The following is a 20,820-nucleotide window of genomic DNA, read 5'->3' as shown; positions in this document are numbered from 1 at the left end:
TCACGGGTACAGAAGGCATACCGATTATGAAACATTAAGTCAGTTTTCTGGCAGACGCCTATGCATAAATGTTGGTGAAAGCTATGAGCTATCGAACAGGTATCGTCAGAGTATAAGCCTATGGTGTGTATATATATATATATATATATATATATATAGGTCTATTGAAAGACGAATAATGGTAAATGAGTGATCATATACCTATGGACAGATTAGTTTCTTAGAGTTGACATGGAATTGACCGCGAAATGCTAAGTTTATCTTACAGCCATTGTAGCCCAATATATGAGCGTGCTGCTAACGTGAGCTACCTTGAAAAATAATTTGCGCTTGCTCTAGTTAGTCTGCACATTTCGTCTACATATCTATCTATAATTAAAGAAAAGTAACATAAAAATGTGACGTTGAAAATTTTCGAAGTTCCTTTATAGTCTTTTGGGCTAACATCGCCGAACGCAAGGTAAGTACATAACTGAACCTGTGCATTGGAATGTTCGCTACTAATGAATACCGAACGGAGGCGTAGTGACGCCGAGGTTGGCACTCAATTTTCGTCGAGGCAAAACTGCGGCAGCTGTGACGCACTCGTTGAAATCTGCCATAAACGGGACTTCGTTGAAGTGTTTCAGCCAAATTCTGTGCAAACATATCGACATGTGATGCTTATTTTATACCCAACTTTATGCTGACCCAAGGGCACGACAACGTGGTGGCCTCGAAGAGGAGGTTTCGCCGTTGCTGTGCTCAGTACGAACGCTCTATGGGAGTGCGTGCGCGAGGCCGCCTAGAGCAGGAAGCTATGAGTGCGCTTTTATTTTTAAACGCGTAAGCATTTATATGCCTACCAAACGAGGAAACCCGTCCGTCCGTCCCGTAAGACGAATCTCTACAAATAAGTTATAGTACGAAACAAAACAAATTCGTAAGGAAAGCGTTGGCAGTGGTGCTTTCCGAACCTACGACCTCACGCTCAGAAGCCGAGTGTCTTAACCCACTATATGTTAAACACCCACTTTATTTTTCTTTCTTGCATGCAATTAAACAACCACTTTTACTTTCTTTAATACATGGGAGCAGAAACTTCAGCCAAACAAGAAAAACAAAGCGCTAGAAAAATTTAAGCTGACTGAAAACACATCCAAAATAAGTCAGGCAAGCACGTGCAAGCGTCCAATAAAGGCATCCAGTCTGGCACTGTTTCTCGTGCAGAGCACACACTACGAATGTAGGCAGCAGATTCCCGAAAAAACGACCCACTACTTCGAGGTGGTTCAGCGTGCCTGTCACATATTGTACTGCGCCAAAGGCTATGTAGGCCAAGCATCATGAACATGTCATGCGGTGGGTCACAGGGATCATTAAAATGTATGAAACGAATTGTGTATGGTGCGATATCTAAATGTTTTTAAAGTGTTTTCTGGAGAATGTCCCAGAAGAAGACGGCATCCCTACGATCTACAAAACAGTGGTCAATCGTTTCAGTATACGTGGACAAAAACGGCAGTTTGTCGACCATGGCCGGAAACAGCCCCTTTTTTCTAACCAAGTCATGACAGGAAGAGTTGCTGAATGTAACTTGTAGAAAAAAAATTTATCCTTGGAGAAATGATAATTCGATGGACACACTTAAGTACATCTAGGTAATAACATTACAAATAAGACGCATGATAATGGGGAATAGGAAACAACGTGTCGATGTACGCAGCAGAGGTTTATTTGCGGTAGGCAGTGAAAATATAATCCATACTAAAGCGAGCCTTTAGAAAGTGAAAGCCTTCAACAGCCTCCTTCAAGAAGCTCCAAAGAGTCGTTGGTGCATCTCTGACAAATGACGACACAACTATTTGTCGAACGTAATTGATTAATCGTAGTTGTAGCATCTCTCTTAGAAATGGACCGTTCGCATCACGAAAGAAAGATAAGCAGGAGACAAGTTGCCTAACAAAAGGTGAACTAGGAAATACCCCCACTCTCAAGAGGAAAAAAACAAGGTTATCAGAAGGTTATCACGCCGCACGGTTTCAACACGTGAGCTCCATACATAGGTAGCAAACATACGATGAAAAGACATACATAAGTTGAACTGATAGGAACACATTGCAAGCTTCAGCTCGGCTAAATAGGGGCAGCTGCCGCCCCCCTGCAAGTTGTTAACTTTACGTTGCACTTCTGCAACTTCCGCTGATCAGTGAAGATTACTGTTGTGGTATTGAGAGAAGGGTACACATTCCAGTGAATACCTGCGAAGTCAATTGGCTTCGTACACTATCTACCTCAGGGCATCGGTAAGACTCTGGTGGTCTCTTGTCCCCTCTGTTATTCGCTTTGTACTTGAAACCGCTTTGCGCCCGAATTCGGAAGGATAATACATTTCACAGGTTCAAATTATTATTCAATGAGGTCCGGGGACTTGCTTATGCATATCACATAGCCATATTCTGTATTGACAAGGAAAGTGTAGAGAATGGCCTTGCCATAACGCAAGAGTTTTGCCCAGCATCTGGTGCAGCAGTAAGCTTTGAGAAGAGTTCAGGGTTTTGGATCAGTCTACGGTATTAGAACACCCACCCTTGCAGAATGTGAATATATCTGAACCAAATGAATGTGTTGCACCAGCGGTACAAAACAAATGTCAAAAAAGAAGAGTTTCTATGAAGGCTTTGTTGAAATATTTGGTGACGGTGGAGCAAAAACCATCTCTAGGCTCACATGTAGAGCCGACTTGGAGCATTGAACACATAAGTCAAATTCCCATTTTGCGAAAATTTAATGCCAAATGTGCCACATCCCCGATGCGTTTCAGTGGTCGCGGGATGTGCCTTCCGTTGGGGCGTTCCTTCACCGACCGAAATGTCACGGATCTCTGAGGGATCATGAGCTTCGCATCACGCAACACAGACAGATCAGCAGTTAATGAGTTGATGAGGATGATAGGCAATAATGAGGGTTTATATAGGTCTCGTAAAGATTGATTGTGGTTCGACGCGGATGGATAAAGTGTTAAAAGAGCCATAAGGGCTTATAATGGTCAGAGCAATTTGGTAAGGTTGATAAGGCCCGATAAAAGTTCTTCCGGGGTACCACGAATAATTACACCTATCAAAGACTAATCTGGCGACGCCCAGGGGACTGTCGGATCAAGTTCGATAAGGTTGATAAGGACCGATAAGGGTTAATGAAGGTCGGATCATGTTCGATAAGTTTGAAAAGGACATATAAGGGATGATAAGAATTGAAAGGAATAATATTGGTACCAACCGATAAGGGTTGATAAGGATACGATCGAGTCCGATAAGGGCGATAACAACCGATAAGGGTTGATAAGGGTCGGATCTAGTCCGATAAGTTTATAACAACCGAGAAAGGTCGTCGATAAGTGTTTATGCTGTTCGGATCAAGTTTCATAGCATTGATAATGACAATGGGCTGCGTGGAGATGGCGCAAGTGGCACAATGCTCACGCTTACTTAGACAACTCCCGGAGAAGTTTATGCGTGTTTTTTTGTTTTCTGATGGCAATTACACGGATGCTAAAGGAGCATTCGCGCTGTCTCTAATGCGCCGCCGTCGCCGTGCTGTCCTGCTATTGGCGGCGCATGCGCCATCCGCGCGTGTGTGATTTGAGCGGTGTTTCTCAAACTTTTCCAGTGTGTGACCCCTTTTAGTAGTACCAAACCTTCCATGACTCCTGGTCATCTCCCCCCTCCCCACCTTTATAAGCTTCTAAAAAAATTTCTATTTTTCAATGACAAAAGTACATTCCCATTTCAATTCGTTGAAGAGACGTTAATCGCAGCAGAGAGAGATACTAAAAAATACTTGTTAATGTTTCTTTAACAAGGATTGATTGGATCATGCGTTTTAAAGAGAGAGATGTACGTATTCGATTCCTAGATACAACCATATCTGCTGAAGCCAATTCTACAGTTTCGGTGACACAAATCTAGGGCGCCGTGTTCTTTGTAGCGACCGAAGGTTTAGATCGCCACGTGTCTTGCCATTTCGCCGTCCATCTTCTGGTCAAAACTCGTATTACACTCTGTATAATAAACATAGTTTCGGGGGGGGGGGGATTTTCATCGTTTCAGCTCTCCGCTCAATTGGTCCATGCAGTGGCAGATCTGGGACGGCGTTCTGCCTTGCGCTGCTGGCACGTGCATTGTGCGTACGCGTATATATATATATATATTAGAAAAAGCCAACTTTGTCTAATATTTCACTGGGCGCTCACTAAATACGACGATTTCCGATCGGTCTCAGATCCTGCAACATCGATGTGCGACGCCCCCACTGGAATCGAGCGACGCTCCTCCTCATGCCAGCGTTTTGAGACGCATGGCAGCGGGCAGGGGGCGCTGTTCCATCTGATCAGCGGAAGTTGTCTTGCGTGCTGCGTTGCACGAATGTTCCGCGCACGTATAGCTAGAACGCACACCGTCCGAGGAGTTCTAGGCCAACGTAAAACCTCGTTATTGCTGTAAATGCCCTTCGGGCGAGATAAGTCGGCAGATAACAGAGCCGGCAACTCGCACATCTGCCGGAGTAGTACAGTAGTAGTAGTAGTAGTAGTAGTAGTAGTAGTAGTAGTAGTAGTAGTAGTAGTAGTAGTAGTAGTAGTATGCGTATACGCCAACTCGATATATGTGTGTCTTCCTGCGTTGAGTAATGTCGGGCAATGACGTACTTGCCGTGAATCGGAACTCTGCAGGAGCCCTCGAGAAAAAGAAAAGAAACACGCAGATTTGCGGTGAAAGTGAGGACTCGGCAATCATTTGCCAAGCTCCTAGCTTGTTCAGAAACGTGAAAGCATTGCCACATAAGACACTTTACGTCGTGCCCATTTTCACTAAATATGAACTCGATATGACGTGTTGCGTTTCGCCTGCGACACGTGGTTTTGCCGGCGCGACGGCGGCGGGGCGGCGGACATTTTGGCCCGATCGTCGTCACCGCAACACTCATCGCCAGGTGTTTCCAGGCGCGTCTGCGGCGATGCGACCGCCTAGGGATTTCGTTCCAGTCATTGTGCCCGAAACAGGCGAGGCCAAAGCAGGGATCTCCTTCCAGTTATTGGGCCCGAAACAGGCGATGCCAAAGCAGGGATCTCGTTCCAGTCATTGTGCCCGAAACAGGCGATGCCAAAGCAGGGACCATCTTCTCGTTACAGTCATTGTGTCCGACCGGCAGCGCCACGACAGTGTGCTGCGCAGCGCCACGACCAGGTGCTACGAGATCGTGCGCAGCGCCACGACATGGTGCTACGGCATCGCTACGACAGTGTGCGTCACCATTAGCCCATTGTACATTCACGTGCTCGTCTTTTGAGGGGTTCCTTCTTGCCCTCAACTGCGAGAGTATAAAAACAGCTGCCCCCGGACGCCAGAGGAGGGCTCCGATTTCTTCAGTTGAGTGAAGTGCTCTCCCGTCTCTCTACTTCGGTCAAACCTGACCGCCAACTCTTTGCGATGTTAAAATAAACAAGTTGTTTCGTTGTTACCTGTCGACTCATGCTTTGCCGGGACCTTCGGATGCTTGCAGTTGTACCCCAGGCCGCCAGGCCAACGCTACCCTTGGGGCTTGCGACCCAGGTACAACCACGGGCGTCAGCGCCGAGATCCCATCCGATCGCTCCAGTGTCGCGATCCAAACATCTGGTTGCCAGCGGTGAGATCGCCTACGACTTCAAACAACTGTCTGCCAGCGGCGAGATCACGACAACGGAGGCCAGCAGCAAAGAGATGCAGTTGACAGTATGCTGAGCAGCTCAACGACGATCCGGGAGCAGTGCAACGAGCCCTGTGTGACGACTGGTTGCCTGCAGCGGAACGACTGCGCGGAATTCCTGCCTGCGAGGTTTGGTGAGTGCGGGACTTTCTTCTTCTGAGCTTTGCCAGGCTTTTGTTAGTGTTAGAAACAGAGCTGGTAATTGTGGTTGTCGTTGCTGCCGGGTTAGTTGCGGCAAGACAATAATAGGCAGTAGAGAAAGCAGCATTCAGAGCAGCCATGGATTTGAAGTCGTTGCGCAAACCGAAATTGTTGGAGCTTGCAAGAGAGTTGGGTCTGGATGTCTCAGACAAACTCAGAAAACCTGAACTGCTAAAGGCTATTCTTGAGTTAGAGGCTGAGGACGACGAGCTGTCGGAATGCCTTGAGACTATTGACGAGAGGTCAAAAAAAACAGGAGCGCGAACTTAAAGAACAGAAAGAGAAAGAAGAGCGTCAACACGCTTTGGAAATGAAGCGTCTCGAGGTAGAGATGGAACGCGCTCGTAATGGAAGTCAGGCACACGGTGCAGGAGAACGAGTATTGTTCAAAATGACTGACCTGATGCGGCCGTTTAAGCTTGGAGAGGACATTGGTTTGTTCCTGGTTAACTTTGAGCGAACGTGCGAGAAGCAGGGGTTCTCTCGGGAAACGTGGCCACAGCGCTTGCTCACTTTGTTACCCGGCGAGGCGGCCGACGTAGTCGCTCGCTTGGATAGAGAGGAAGCAGAGGATTTCGACAAAGTAAAATCGAGTCTGCTAAAAAAGTACCGGCTGTCTGCGGAAGCGTTCCGTCGGAAGTTTCGGGAAAATGAGAAAGGCAGAAGTGAGTCATATACAGAGTTTGCGTATAGGCTTATGTCGAACATGCAGGAGTGGCTCAAAGAAGAGAAAGCGTTTGGTGACCACGATAAAGTTCTGCAGTGTTTCGGGCTAGAACAGTTTTATAGTCGGTTACCGGAGAACGTGCGATACTGGGTCTTGGATAGGCCAGACGTGAGTACGGTGGCTAGAGCCGCTGAGCTAGCCGAGGAGTTTGTGACGCGTCGAGCTCGCGGAGCTAAGGACGGTCAAAAGGGTGAATTTGGCTCCAAGTCTGAGAGGCCAAGGTTCACGCCCATGAGATTTAAGGGGGACACGCGTAGTGAGGATGCGAGTGAAAGCAATCCGACCAAACGTAAAGAGACGGCAGCCGAAGCCGAACGCAGAAAGCGGTTCGAGATGAGGCGAGCGGGCGTTTGTTATACGTGCCAGAAGCCGGGTCACTTTTCGGCGCAGTGTCCGGAAACAACACCAAAAGTTGTGTTTTTTTCAATAGGCAGCACTGACGAGAACATGAAGCTTCTTGAGCCTTACATGCGAGACCTCCTCGTAAACGGGAAAGAGTGCCGAGTGCTTCGCGATTCCGCAGCTACGATGGATGTAGTTCACCCGTCTTACGTAGAACCCCATATGTTCACGGGCGAGTGCGCGTGGATCAAGCAAGCCGTGGAAGCTCATAGCGTGTGTCTGCCGGTAGCAAAAGTGCTTATTGAAGGACCTTTCGGAGCGCTTGAGACGGAGGCGGCAGTGTCATCTATGCTGCCACCCCAGTACCCGTACCTATTTTCAAACAGGTCCGATCACCTCCTGCGCGAGAAGGGGCTTTTGTTTGGTGAAGCTAGTGTTCAGGCCTTAACCAGATCGAAGGTTCGGGAGCTCGCTGCAAAGGCGGTAGTTGCGGGGCCGACGTTATCAAACAACGAAAAAGGGTCAGAGGCGCAGCAAGCTGATATTCAGAGCACGCCCGAACAGAATAAAATTGAGTCTGTAGCGTTGAAGGCGCCAGATACTGGAGAGGAAAATCCTGACGCGGGAAAGTTAGAAGAGCTATCTACTGATTTGCTCATCGCGCCTACGTCAGACGGACTTGATAGGTTGCTAAAAGTCAGCCGGACGGCTTTGATAGCCGAGCAAAAAAAGGATGGCAGCCTGGAAAACGTGCGCTGCAATGTCAAAGAAGGTATCGCCAGGAAAACTGCGCGTTTTGTGGAAAGAGGTGGAGTCCTGTACCGGAAGTATCTAGACCGCCGAGGAGTGGAGTTCGACCAGCTGGTCGTGCCTCAATGCTATCGTCAGGATCTGTTGCGCTTGTCACATGGGGGTTCGTGGTCCGGACACCTAGGAGTTAAGAAAACTAAGGACCGTCTCTTGCAAGAGTACTATTGGCCAGGGTGTTTTCGGGACGCAGACCATTTCGTGAGGACATGTGACACTTGTCAGCGGGTGGGCAAACCAGGGGACAAATCGAGGGCGCCGTTGAAATTGGTACCTATCATTACGGAGCCTTTTAGACGGCTCGTTATTGATACAGTGGGACCTCTGCCGGTAACAGCCACGGGGTACAGACACATTTTGACTGTGATCTGCCCAGCGACAAAGTTCCCTGAAGCAGTGCCGCTTAAAGAACTCAGCTCAGTTGAGATAGTTAATGCACTACTGTCCATATTTGCGCGAGTTGGTTTTCCTGCAGAAATTCAATCAGATCAGGGCACAGTGTTTACTAGCGCTTTGACGACAACTTTTCTCGAAAGGTGTGGGGTAAAGCTGCTACACAGCTCAGTGTACCACCCACAGTCGAATTCCGTTGAGAAGCTCCACTCCGTCATGAAGCGCGTGTTGAGAGCCTTGTGTTTTGAACATCAAACTGACTGGGAGCTGTGTCTGCCTGGGGTGATGTTTGCTTTAAGGACCGCGCCGCATGCGGCTACGGGGTTTTCGCCAGCTGAACTGGTGTACGGTCGCTCGCTTCGATCTCCGCTTCGCATGCTTCGAGAATCATGGGAAGGTAGGGGCGACGACCCAGTCGTGGTGGAGTACGTGCTTAAGCTCCTCGAACGCTTAAGAAGGGCACAGGAGTTGTCAGGTGAAGCAATGACAAAGGCCCAGCAGAGGGCCAAGGTTTATTATGATCGGACAGCCAGGGCCCGTCGTTTTGAGGTTGGCGATGAGGTCATGATATTGCGCACATCGCTAAACAACAAACTAGACGTGCAGTGGGAGGGCCCAGCGCGAATTGTTCAGAAACTGTCGGACGTTAACTACGTGGTAAGTCTGCCAGGAAAGCGGAAAGCACAGCAAGTTTACCACTGTAATCTGCTCAAACCTTATAGACAAAGGGAAGCAGTGGTGTGCATGATGGTAAACGTTCCTGAAGAGCTTCCGGTCGAGCTTCCGGGACTAGGCTCAGTGACGAACAGGGAAGACACCGGTCAAGTCATTAGTGACCTTATCAGTAAAGCACCGCTGTCGCCTGAGCAGAAAACCGAACTACACCAGCTATTACAAGAGTTTCAAGGTCTGTTCTCTGAGAGGCCTGGTAGGACTTCTGTACTTACTCATGATATAGAACTTACCTCCACAGAGCCAGTACGATCCAAGGCGTATCGGGTGTCACCCCGCCAGAGCGATATTATGGAGGCTGAGGTAAAGAAAATGCTACAGCTCGGTGTTATTGAGGCAGGTGAGAGTGATTATACCTCCCCTTTGATTTTAGTTGAGGTACCGGGCAAGGAACCTCGTCCTTGCGTCGACTACCGCAGGCTTAATTCCATCACTAAGGATCAAATTTATCCGATCCCTAACATCGAGGAGCGCCTTGAGAAAGTTAGTAGCGCTCAGTTTATTTCCACCCTAGATCTTGTCAGGGGTTATTGGCAGGTTCCACTTACAGAAGAGGCTAGTAGGTATGCGGCGTTCATTTCACCAATGGGAACATTCCGTCCTAAAGTGTTGAGTTTTGGTTTGAAGAACGCGCCATACTGTTTTTCAAGTCTCATGGATAAAGTGTTGCGGGGACAGCAAGAATTCGCTTTACCGTATCTAGACGACGTAGCGATATTCTCCGCATCCTGGTCTGAGCATATGACACACTTGCGGGCAGTGCTAACCCGCCTGCGCGAAGCAGGCTTGACAGTAAAGGCTCCTAAGTGCCAGTTAGCACAGGCCGAGGTTGTCTACCTCGGTCACGTGATTGGTCAGGGTCGTCGCCGCCCCTCTGAAATAAAAGTGGCCGCTGTGCGAGACTTTCCGCAACCGCGCACAAAGACCGATATTCGGTCGTTCTTAGGTGTCGCCGGCTACTATCAGAGGTACATCCCTAGGTACTCTGATATCGCGGCTCCCCTGACGGATGCTCTAAGAAAGACAGAGCCTCAAACAGTCGTCTGGGACGAGACAAAGGAAAGAGCTTTTAGCGCCCTAAAGAGTGCCCTAACAAGCCAGCCTGTGCTACGATCGCCAGACTATACAAAAGGGTTCATTGTTCAGTGCGATGCTAGTGAGCGAGGCATGGGCGTTGTACTGTGCCAACGGGAAAATGGAGAAGTAGAACACCCCGTCCTGTATGCTAGTCGTAAGCTGACCAGTCGTGAGCAGGCGTATAGCGCCACCGAGAAAGAGTGTGCATGTCTCGTGTGGGCCGTTCAGAAATTGTCATGCTATCTAGCCGGCTCGAGGTTTATCATTGAGACAGATCACTGCCCTCTCCAATGGCTGCAGACCATCTCTCCCAAAAATGGCCGCCTCCTGCGCTGGAGCCTCGCTTTACAACAATATTCCTTTGAGGTGCGTTACAAAAAGGGGAGTCTCAACGGTAACGCCGATGGCTTAAGTCGAAGCCCCTAACGTAGGAATCAGCCTCAAAATTGTTTGTTACTGATGTTTTTCTTCCTGAGGCAGGATTTTTTTTAACATATTGCTTTTGTTTAGTGTTTCAAAGTGATGATATGCTTTCTAGTGCAATATTTTCAATTTGTGGACGCGTTCTGAGTGATGCTAGACTACTGTAAGGAACTAGGCAGTGGTATAAAAAGGGGAAAGAGCCTGGCAGGGCTTAGTGAGGGTTGTGCCGTGCTTGCTGACTGAGCGGTTGAGTTTTCAGCGTAGTTCTAACGCTTGCCGGGAACGAGAACAAAAATGTGAACTCTCCCGAAGTCACTTTGCAGTGTCCCGTGCGAACCTGAACGAGAGAACGAGGCCTTCTCTGTGCGCTGCGCTCAAGAAACGTCAAGGGACGCCCGACTTCGGTTATGAGCATCATCGAGCGACATCCCTCCGGACAGCGGATGCAGTCCCCTGTCCATCGGGATCTCCTTTCCCCGGCGGGGCGGTCTGTTGCGTTTCGCCTGCGACACGTGGTTTTGCCGGCGCGACGGCGGCGGGGCGGCGGACATTTTGGCCCGATCGTCGTCACCGCAACACTCATCGCCAGGTGTTTCCAGGCGCGTCTGCGGCGATGCGACCGCCTAGGGATTTCGTTCCAGTCATTGTGCCCGAAACAGGCGAGGCCAAAGCAGGGATCTCCTTCCAGTTATTGGGCCCGAAACAGGCGATGCCAAAGCAGGGATCTCGTTCCAGTCATTGTGCCCGAAACAGGCGATGCCAAAGCAGGGACCATCTTCTCGTTACAGTCATTGTGTCCGACCGGCAGCGCCACGACAGTGTGCTGCGCAGCGCCACGACCAGGTGCTACGAGATCGTGCGCAGCGCCACGACATGGTGCTACGGCATCGCTACGACAGTGTGCGTCACCATTAGCCCATTGTACATTCACGTGCTCGTCTTTTGAGGGGTTCCTTCTTGCCCTCAACTGCGAGAGTATAAAAACAGCTGCCCCCGGACGCCAGAGGAGGGCTCCGATTTCTTCAGTTGAGTGAAGTGCTCTCCCGTCTCTCTACTTCGGTCAAACCTGACCGCCAACTCTTTGCGATGTTAAAATAAACAAGTTGTTTCGTTGTTACCTGTCGACTCATGCTTTGCCGGGACCTTCGGATGCTTGCAGTTGTACCCCAGGCCGCCAGGCCAACGCTACCCTTGGGGCTTGCGACCCAGGTACAACCACGGGCGTCAGCGCCGAGATCCCATCCGATCGCTCCAGTGTCGCGATCCAAACAGACGTAGAGTTCTCGTGGGACATCAGAAAATGACAGGTGATGGCCGTATAATAATTTCGAGCACTTCATGAATGTTTTGTTCACAAAACGCGTCATTTTTGCACACGCATTTACCTATGCATGCTCGTTACCTGTACTGTTCCCCACATTTTCGACACATTTGATCTCAGTTGCATATACAGTTCTCCCAGAAATCCGAGCTATCTATTGCGCCGTTCGTAAAACAGGCATATAACGCGCCGAACGCTTGCATACGTAATTTATTACAAAAGCTGCAATCGTTGTACACGCTTCGAACTTTTTCATAATGTGTCTCTCATTTTCAGTGAATAGAAACAAAGGGCGTCGTTTAATTCGCCGAGGACAACGGGGGAACCTGCTAGGTTCCTCGTGGAACGTACGGATTTAGACAGAAAATAGGTATTTAGTAAATATTTGGAAATCTGACAATCAAGTAAGGAACGTAAAATGTTCGCCACGATTACACTTAACCTTCCGCCATTTTCACCAAGCGTAACCTCGATGTTACATAGAGTCCTAGCGGGACATTGGGAAACAAGGCTGAGAATGGCCGTGTGCGTAACGCTTTCGAGCGCTCATTTGAGATTTTTTTTCTCGAAAGTAACACTCTCGACGTTGCCGTCAGCTCGTCAGTCTACTGCCGTTCTCGACTACGCTTCCCTTTTCTTGGAACCCATTCTGTAACCCTAATGGTCCACTGGTATAACATACGCATTACATGACCTGCCTAGCTCCGTTTTTTTCTCTCTTAATTAGAATAACGGCTATACCAGTTTGCTACCGGATCTAAACCGTTCTCTTTGTGTCTCAACGTTACGCCTGGAATTCTTCTATCCATCGCTCTCTGCGCGGTCCGTAACTTGTTCTTAAGCTTCTTTGTCAGTCTCGAAGTTTCTGCCCCATATCTCAGCACCGGAGAAATGCATTTATTGTACACCTTCCTTTTCAATTATAATGGTAAGCTTCCAGTCAGGAGCTGACAATGTCTACCGTATGCGCTCCAACCAACCAATATTAATTCTTCTGTAAATTTTCTTCTCATGATCAGGGTTCCCTGTGAATAATTGACCTAGGTAAACGTACTCCTTCAGACTCTACAGGCTGACTGGTGATCCTGAACTCTTGTTCCCTTGCCCGGCTATTCATCATTCATTTGTCTTCTGGATATTAATATTCAACCCCACTCTCACACTCTTTCTGTTGCGGTCCTTAATCATTTGTTGTTACGCGTCTCCGGTGTTTCTGAACAGGACAATGTCACTGCAAAGCAAAGGCTGCTGAGATATTCGCCGTTGATACTTACTCCTAAGCTTTCCCAGTTAGTAGCTTGAATACGTCTTCCAAGCATGCAGTGAATAGAATTGGAGAAATTGTGTCTCCTTGCTTGACCTCTTTCTTTATAGATATCTTCCTACTTTTCTTGCGGATAATTAAAGTAGTTGTGCGATCTCTGTAGATGTTTTACAAGATATTTACGTAAGTGGCCTGTACTCTTTGATTACATAATGCCTCTATGACTGCTGGTATCTCTACTGAATCAAATACCTTTTCGTAATCTATGAAAGCCATATAGAGACGCTGATTGTACTCCGCGAATTTCTCGATTACCTGATTAATGACATGGATGTGATCCATTGTAGAGTATCCCTTCATGAAGCTGCAGTCTATTCCCTTGGTTGACTAAAGTCCAGTGTTGTCCTTATTCTATTGGAAATTATCTTCGTCAATATTTTATATAATACTGGGAGTTGGGAGTAAGATAATGGGCCTATAATTTTTCATTTCTTTAACGTCTGCCTTTTTGTGGATTAGTATAATGTTTGCATTCTTCCCGTTCTATCGGACCCTTGAAGTCCATAGACACCTCGTATAAAGAGCCGCCAGTTTTTAAAGCATTATGTCTCCTCCATTTTTTATTAAATCGACTGTTATTTCATCTTCCCCGGACGCTCTTTCCCGTTTCATGTTTTGCGAGGCCCTTGTTACGTTTCGCCTACGACGCGCGGTATAGCCGGCGCGGATGCAACGGACGCCGGGGCTTCGTTCAAAGCGGCAGACATTTTGGCCCGTTCGGCGCCGCCGCTACGCCTCCCCGCCAAGCGCGTCCAGGCATGTTCCAATGCCACGTGTCTTCGGTGTGCGTGTGTGTGTGTGTGTGTGTGCATGTTGGTGCCCACGCTTGTCAAAGCGCGGAAGCCGGGGAGAGGAGCTCCCCCAACTGTGAAGCGAGGAGGTCCGAGCGGCGCCGGCCCGGCGGATGCGTCACCTATTCTTCCCAACGTTCCCGAGCGGCGCCGGCCCGGCGGATGCGCCACCTTCTCATCCCAACGTGCCCGAGCGGCACAGTCACGTGCGCGTCTATAGAGGCGTTCCTTCTTGCCCTCAACTGCGAGAGTATAAAAGCAGCTGCCCCCGGACGCCAAGAGAGAGGCTCCGATTTCTTCAGTTGAGTTACGTGCTCTCCCGTCTCTCTACTTCGGTCGACCTGACCGCCCACTCTTTGCGATGCTAGAATAAACAAGTTGTTCTGTTACGAGTCGACTCATGCTTTGCCGGGACCTTCGGATGCTTCCAGTTGTGCCCCAGGCCGCCAGGCCAACGCTACCCTTGGGGCTTGCGACCCAGGTGCAACAACGGGCGTCAGCACCGAGGTTCCCAACAACTGTCTGCCAGCGGTGAGATCGCGACAACGGAGGCCAGCAGCGAAGATATGCAGTTGACTGTATGCTGAGCAGCACAACGACCATCCGGGAGCAGTGCAACGAGCCCTGTGTGATGACTGGTTGCCTGCAGCGGAACGACTGCGCTGAATTCTTCGCTGCGAGGTTTGGTGAGTGCGGGACTTCCTTCTTCTGAGTTTTGCCAGGCTTTTGTTAGTGTCAGAAACAGAGCTGGTAATTGTGGTTGTCGTTGCTGCCGGGTTAGTTTGCGGCAAGACAATAATAGGCAGTAGAGAAAGCAGCATTCAGAGCAGCCATGGATTTGAAGTCGTTGCGCAAACCGAAATTGCTGGAGCTTGCAAGAGAGTTGGGTCTGGATGTCTCGGACAAACTCAGAAAACCAGAACTGCTAAGGGCTATTCTTGAGTTAGAAGCTGAGGATGACGAGCTGTCGGAATGCCTTGAGACCATTGAGGAGAGGGAGACTGCAAAAAGACAGGAGCGCGAACTTAAAGAACAAAAAGAGAAAGAAAAAGAAGAGCGCGACCACGCTTTGGAAATGAAGCGTCTCGAGGTAGAGATAGAACGCGCTCGTAATGGAAGTCAGGCACACGGTGCAGGAGAACGAGTATTGTTCAAAATGACTGACCTGATGCGGCCGTTTAAGCTTGGAGAGGACATCGGTTTGTTCCTGGTTAACTTTGAGCGAACGTGCGAGAAGCAGGGGTTCTCTAGGGAAACGTGGCCACAGCGCTTGCTCACTTTGTTACCCGGCGAGGCGGCCGACGTAGTCGCTCGCTTGAATAGAGAGGAGGCAGAGGATTTCGACAAAGTGAAATCGAGTCTGCTAAAAAAGTACAGGCTGTCAGCGGAGGCGTTCCGTCGGAAGTTTCGGGAAAATGAGAAAGGCAAAAGTGAGTCATATACAGAGTTTGCCTACAGGCTTATGTCAAACATGCAGGAGTGGCTCAAAGAAGAGAAAGCGTTTGGTGACCACGAGAAAGTTCTGCAGTGTTTCGGGCTGGAACAGTTTTATAGTCGGTTACCTGAGAACGTGCGGTACTGGGTCTTGGATAGGCCAGACGTTAGTACAGTGGCTAAAGCCGCTGAGCTAGCCGAGGAGTTTGTGACGCGTCGGGCTCGCGGAGCTAAGGACGGTCAAAAGGGTGAATTTGGCTCGAAGTTTGAGAGGCCGAAGTTCACGCCCATGAGATTAAAGGGGGACACACGTAGTGCGGATGCGAGTGAAAGCAGTCCGACAGAACGTAGGGAGACGGCGGCAGCCGAAGCCGAACGCAGAAAGCGGTTCGAGACGAGGCAAGCGCGCGTTTGTTATACGTGCCAGAAGCCGGGTCACTTTTCGGCGCAGTGTCCGGAAACAAAAACAAAAGTCGTGTTTTTGTCATTATGCAGCACTGACGAGAACATGAAGCTTCTCGAGCCTTACATGCGAGACCTCCTCGTGAACGGGAAAAAGTGCCGAGTGCTTCGCAATTCCGCAGCTACGATGGATGTAGTTCACCCCTCCTACGTAGAACCCGATATGTTCACGGGCGAGTGCGCATGGATCAAGCAAGCCGTGGAAGCTCATAGCGTGTGTCTGCCCGTAGCAAAAGTGCTTATTGAAGGACCTTTCGGAGCGCTTGAGACGGAGGCCGCAGTGTCATCTATGCTGCCCCCCCAGTACCCGTACCTATTTTCGAACAGGTCCGATCACCTCCTGCGCGAGAAGGGGCTTTTGTTTGGTGAGGCTAGCGTTCAGGCCTTAACCAGATCGAAGGTTCGGGAGCTCGCTGCAAAGGCGGTAGTTGCGGGGCCGACGTTGTCAAACAATGAAAAAGGGTCAGATGCGCAGCAAGCTGATATTCAGAGCACGCCCGAACTGAATAAAATTTAGCCTGTAACGTTAAAGGCACCAGATACTGGAGAGGAAATTACCGATGCGGGAAAGTTAGAAGAGCTATCTGCAGATTTGCTCATCGCGCCTACGTCAGACGGACTTAATAGGTTGCTAAAAGTCAGCCGGTCGGCTTTGGTAGCCGAGCAAAAGAAGGATGGCAGCCTAGAAAACATACGCTGCATTATCAAGGAAGGTATCGCCAAGAAAAATGCGCGTTTTGTGGAAAGAGGTGGAGTCCTGTACCGGAAGTATCTAGACCGCAGGGGAGTGGAGTTCGATCAGCTGATCGTGCCTCAATGCTATCGTGAGGATCTGTTGCGCTTGTCGCACGGGGGTTCGTGGTCCGGACACCTAGGAGTTAAGAAAACTAAGGACCGTCTCTTGCAAGAGTACTATTGGCCAGGGTGTTTTCGGGACGCAGACCACTTTGTGAGGACATGTGACACCTGTCAGCGGGTGGGCAAACCAGGGGACAATCGAGGGCGCCGTTGAGATTGGTACCTATCATTACGGAGCCTTTTAGACGGCTCGTTATTGATACAGTGGGACCTCTGCCGGTAACAGCCACGGGGTACAGACACATTTTGACTGTGATCTGCCCAGCGACAAAGTTCCCTGAAGCAGTGCCGCTTAAAGAACTCAGCTCAGTTGAGATAGTCAATGCACTACTGTCCATATTTGCGCGAGTTGGTTTTCCTGCGGATATCCAATCAGATCAGGGCACAGTGTTTACTAGCGCTTTGACGACAACTTTTCTCGAAAGGTGTGGGGTAAAGCTGTTACCCAGCTCAGTGTACCACCCACAGTCGAATTCCGTTGAGGAGCTCCACTCCGTCATGAAGCGCGTGTTGAGAGCATTGTGTTTTGAACATCAAACTGACTGGGAGCTGTGTCTGCCTGGGGTGATGTTTGCATTAAGGACCGCGCCGCATGCGGCTACGGGGTTTTCGCCAGCTGGGCTGGTGTACGGTCGCTCGCTGCGATCTCCGCTTCGCATGCTTCGAGAATCGTGGGAAGGCAGGGGCGACGACCCAGTCGTGGTGGAGTACGTGCTTAGGCTCCTCGAACGCTTAAGAAGGGCACAGGAGTTGTCAGGTGAAGCAATGGCAAAGGCCCAGCAGAGGGCCAAGGTTTATTACGATCGGACAGCCAGGGCCCGTCGTTTCGAGGTGGGCGATGAGGTCATGATATTGCGCACATCGCTAAACAACAAACTAGACGTGCAGTGGGAGGGCCCAGCACGAATTGTTCAGAAACTGTCGGACGTTAACTACGTGGTGAGTCTGCCAGGAAAGCGGAAAGCACAGCAAGTTTACCACTGTAATCTGCTCAAACCTTATAGACAAAGGGAAGCAGTGGTGTGCATGATGGTAAACGTTCCTGAAGAGATTCCGGTCGAGCTTCCGGGACTAGGCTCAGTGACGAACAGGGAAGACACCGATCAAGTCATTAGTGACTTAATCAGTAAAGCACCGCTGTCGCCTGAGCAGAAAACCGAACTACACCAGCTCTTACAAGAGTTACAAGGTCTGTTCTCTGAGAGGCCTGGTAGGACTTCTGTACTTACTCATGATATAGAACTTACCTCCCCAGAGCCAGTACGATCCAAGGCGTACCGGGTGTCACCCCGCCAGAGCGATATTATGGAGGCTGAGGTAAAGAAAATGCTACAGCTCGGTATTATTGAGGCAGGTGAGAGTGATTATACCTCCCCTTTGATTTTAGTTGAGGTACCGGGCAAGGAACCTCGTCCTTGCGTCGACTACCGCAGGCTTAATTCCATCACTAAGGATCAAATTTATCCGATCCCTAACATCGAGGAGCGCCTTGAGAAAGTTAGTAGCGCTCAGTTTATTTCCACCCTAGATCTTGTCAGGGGTTATTGGCAGGTTCCACTTACAGAAGAGGCTAGTAGGTATGCGGCGTTCATTTCACCAATGGGAACATTCCGTCCTAAAGTGTTGAGTTTTGGTTTGAAGAACGCGCCATACTGTTTTTCAAGCCTCATGGATAAAGTGTTGCGGGGACAGCAAGAATTCGCTTTACCGTATTTAGACGACGTAGCGATATTCTCCGCATCCTGGTCTGAGCATATGGCACACTTGCGGGCCGTGCTAACCCGCCTGCGCGATGCGGGCTTGACAGTCAAGGCTCCCAAGTGCCAGTTAGCACAGGCCGAGGTTGTCTACCTCGGTCACGTGATTGGTCGGGGTCGTCGCCGCCCCTCTGAAATAAAGGTGGCCGCTGTGCGAGACTTCCCGCAACCGCGCACGAAGACCGATATTCGGTCGTTCTTAGGTGTCGCCGGCTACTATCAGAGGTACATCCCCAGGTACTCTGATATCGCGGCTCCCCTGACGGATGCTCTAAGAAAGACAGAGCCGCAAACAGTCGTCTGGGACGAGACAAAGGAAAGAGCTTTTAGCGCCCTAAAGAGTGCCCTAACAAGCCAGCCTGTGCTACGATCGCCAGACTACACGAAAGGGTTCGTAGTTCAGTGCGATGCTAGTGAGCGAGGCATGGGCGTTGTACTGTGCCAACGGGAAAATGGAGAAGTGGAACACCCCGTCCTGTATGCTAGTCGTAAGCTGACCAGTCGTGAGCAGGCGTATAGCGCCACCGAGAAAGAGTGTGCATGTCTCGTGTGGGCCGTTCAGAAATTGTCATGCTATCTAGCCGGCTCGAGGTTTATCATTGAGACGGATCACTGCCCTCTCCAATGGCTGCAGACCATCTCTCCCAAAAATGGCCGCCTCCTGCGCTGGAGCCTCGCTTTGCAACAATATTCCTTTGAGGTGCTTTACAAAAAGGGGAGTCTCAACGGTAACGCCGATGGCTTAAGTCGAAGCCCCTAACGTAGGAATCAGCCTCAAAATTGTTTGTTACTGATGTTTTTCTTCCTGAGGCAGGATTTTTAACATATTGCTTTTGTTTAGTGTTTCAAAGTGATGACGTGCTTTCTAGTGCAATTTTCCAATTTGTGGACGCGTTCTAAGTGCTGCTAGACTACTGTAAGGAACTAGGCAGTGGTATAGAAGGGGAAAGAGCCTGGCAGGGCTTAGTGAGGGTTGTGCCGTGCTTGCTGACTGAGCGGTTGAGTTTCAGCGTAGTTCTAACGCTTGCCGGGAACGAGAACAAAAATGTGAACTCTCCCGAAGTCACTTTGCAGTGTCCTGTGTGAACCTGAACGAGACAACGAGGCCTTCTCTGTGCGCTGCGCTCAAGAAACGTCGAGGGACGCCCGACTTCGGTTATGAGCATCATCGAGCGACATCCCTCCGGACAGCGGATGCAGTCCCCTGACCATCGGGATCTCCTTCCCCCGGCGGGGCGGTCTGTTACGTTTCGCCTACGACGCGCGGTATAGCCGGCGCGGATGCAACGGACGCCGGGGCTTCGTTCAAAGCGGCAGACATTTTGGCCCGTTCGGCGCCGCCGCTACGCCTCCCCGCCAAGCGCGTCCAGGCATGTTCCAATGCCACGTGTCTTCGGTGTGCGTGTGTGTGTGTGTGTGTGCATGTTGGTGCCCACGCTTGTCAAAGCGCGGAAGCCGGGGAGAGGAGCTCCCCCAACTGTGAAGCGAGGAGGTCCGAGCGGCGCCGGCCCGGCGGATGCGTCACCTATTCTTCCCAACGTTCCCGAGCGGCGCCGGCCCGGCGGATGCGCCACCTTCTCATCCCAACGTGCCCGAGCGGCACAGTCACGTGCGCGTCTATAGAGGCGTTCCTTCTTGCCCTCAACTGCGAGAGTATAAAAGCAGCTGCCCCCGGACGCCAAGAGAGAGGCTCCGATTTCTTCAGTTGAGTTACGTGCTCTCCCGTCTCTCTACTTCGGTCGACCTGACCGCCCACTCTTTGCGATGCTAGAATAAACAAGTTGTTCTGTTACGAGTCGACTCATGCTTTGCCGGGACCTTCGGATGCTTCCAATTGTGCCCCAGGCCGCCAGGCCAACGCTACCCTTGGGGCTTGCGACCCAGGTGCAACAACGGGCGTCAGCACCGAGGTTCCCAACACCCTCCTAATCTCATCGCTAATTATAGAAGCAAACTCTGCAACCTGTTCATTACCGCTTCTAATGGAAGGATCGCGGCTTCTATGGGTATTGTATAGGTCAGTATGGAATTCTTCCGCTGCTTTTACTATACCTTCGAGACTCCTGATGATGTTACCCGGCTTATATTTCAATGTATACATCTTGCTTTGTCCTATGCCAAGTTTACTTCTGATTGATTTCATGCTGCGTCTATGTTTTACGGCTTCCTCAGTCTTTGTCACGTTATAATTTCGAATATCCCTTGTTTTCTCCTCGTTCAGTTTTTGAATTTCCGCGAATTCTATCTCATCTCTTGAGTTGAACACTTTCGTTCTTTGTCGTTTCTTTATTAGGGCATTTGTTACTTGGAAGAGCTTGCCTCACTCTCTCTCTTTTCCTCTTTCTATTCCTTCATCGCCCCTCCCCCGCCCCAGTGTAGGATAGCCAACCGGGTGCTCGTCTGGTTGACCTCCCTGCCTTTCTTGTCCTTGCTCTTTCGATCTCTCT

At 50.0% G+C, this 20,820-nt stretch overlaps 1 long non-coding RNA gene across 1 annotated transcript in view; it reads left to right on the top strand.

The window, feature by feature from the left end:
* The first annotated feature begins 150 nt into the window (after window positions 1–150).
* The window catches only part of LOC142582775 (uncharacterized), a 69,386-nt gene continuing 48,716 nt past the window's right edge, over window positions 151–20,820 (top strand). Inside the window, exon 1 of the long non-coding RNA XR_012828485.1 lies at window positions 151–2,285. This is a non-coding gene — a long non-coding RNA (uncharacterized LOC142582775). The remainder of the gene's footprint in view (window positions 2,286–20,820) is intronic.

Source organism: Dermacentor variabilis, chromosome 5 (genome assembly GCF_050947875.1).
Source record: "Dermacentor variabilis isolate Ectoservices chromosome 5, ASM5094787v1, whole genome shotgun sequence".
In the NCBI taxonomy this organism is placed as follows: Eukaryota; Metazoa; Arthropoda; class Arachnida; order Ixodida; family Ixodidae; genus Dermacentor; species Dermacentor variabilis.
Note: the sequence above shows the minus strand (reverse complement) of the source record. Positions and strands in the feature narration are given on the sequence as shown.